Genomic DNA, 1,960 nt, shown 5'->3' on the forward strand with positions numbered 1-1,960 from the left:
GTTTCCCGAGCATCCTGTCTTATGCAATGTTTTCTTTCACAGAATGAGTTACTGAGTGCTTTGGGGAGGTGGTCTGAGATCTACATTTTACGATTGAAAAACAACTTCTTCAAGGTCAGGAGAAAACTGGATTATCCATTTGAACGTGAACTGCACAATATTGAACACTGAAAACACCTCCCCCAACAGTTTTTTTGTTTGGTTGATTGGTTGGGTTGTTTTGCATTTCAGGTGTGACCCAGGAGGAGAAACAAAGCAGCCTGTTGTTATTTTCTCTTGTCACATTTAAAAAAGGCGTCTCTATCTGATTTGTGATAGAGGCAGCCTTAGATACAGCACAATTGAGGCTATTTCAGCCTCTAAATGGAGAGCATTTCTGCTTCTGTTTGAAGCCACAATAAGAGGTATTTCACAAACAGTGATGGGGTCAGTGCAACCAAATTCTTTTCTGGTTCCACCTGCATCCCTCACCCTTTTAACAAAATTGTTGATAGTATTACAGATATCTCCCATTTTCACCCCTCCCCTTCTCCTTCCAGCCTCTTACCCCCTCCACCCCCAGGTCTTCACTGCCCTATTGCCTGTGTCCAAGGGCTCTGTGTATAAGTTCTTCGGTTTATTGCTTCTCATCCTCCCACACCCACATCGAGGTATGTCAGTCTATTTCATGCCTCCATGCTTCAGGCCTTATTTTGTTGGTCAATTCATTTTGTTCATTAGATTCCACAAATAAGTGAGATCATGTGATATTTGTCTTTCTCAGATTGGCTTATTTCACTTAGCGTAATATTTTCCTGCTCCATTCATGCTGTCCCAAAGGGTAAGAGATCCCCTTTTTACAGCTGCATAGTATTCCATTGTGTAAATGCCCCACAGCTTTTTTATCCACTCATCAGAGCCCTGTTCCTGGGGGGCGAGGCTACTACAGTATGTAACACAATGCAGTAACACAATCATCTGCAGTATAGCATGAGCACTGATCATCCTGCGTATTTAGAGGTAGACTGTGCTATATGTAATTGGATATGAAGCATAAAGCCTTTTAACTTAGTGCTGTGGCTTATACCACATTTTGCCCTCCACCATCCCATTTTGGGCAGATTAAATATTGATCTCTTAGAAATGATAGTGGGACTAGATTGAGGAGTGTAAAAAGACTGGGGAAACATGTGGGTATGATGTCATTCACCTGATAAGAATCATTACCTTAAGAGAGAATTTGCTTTATAGGTAACAATAAAAAAATACTTATTAGTTAACTTTTCAATTATATTTGAATCATATACTCTAACCAAGAGAAATACCTGTTTGCCTTTGTTAAATGCATGTTTCAAATCTAAACTTAGTACACTTCAAGCTTCTAGAATTAGATAATATTAGATTTTCGTGGTTCTTAGGAAGTTATTTAACTTTTGCTTCAGTTTTCTCATTTCAAAATAAGAACATACCATTCTTATGCCAGGTTTAATAATCTACTCATATCTTAGCAAAGTTCTCCAGATGTTTGTCAAGATTTTGTCCTTATGTGATGGGGCACAATAATTATTTAATAAATAGTTGCGATAAAGACATTGTGAAATACATAATAAGTAGACATCTAAGCAACAAGTGTGCAGAGTTGCAGGTGACAAATTGTGAAATATCAAAAATGATTAGTGGAGAAAAAGCGCCTGAAAAATACAGTAACTTAGCTGAGTAACGAGAGCTACGATGAACATATTCTGCAAATCCATCAGCACGATGGCTCAGCGTGTCCTTATTACTCTCTGAAATTAAGAATGACAGATACCAAGACCCTATTAATATTTTAGGTGCAGCAAGCATGCGGCGGAGAAGGATGTAAATCCGTGGTCAGGTTCTGGACATTGTGAGAGGTCTGCCAGGTAGGGGGCCACGTCATCCTAGAGCTCCATCACTTCTCCTGGGGGCGTTCTCCTGGCAGCACCCAGCTGCAGGAAAT

Source organism: Myotis davidii, unplaced genomic scaffold (genome assembly GCF_000327345.1).
Source record: "Myotis davidii unplaced genomic scaffold, ASM32734v1 scaffold325, whole genome shotgun sequence".
Lineage (NCBI taxonomy): Eukaryota > Metazoa > Chordata > Mammalia > Chiroptera > Vespertilionidae > Myotis > Myotis davidii.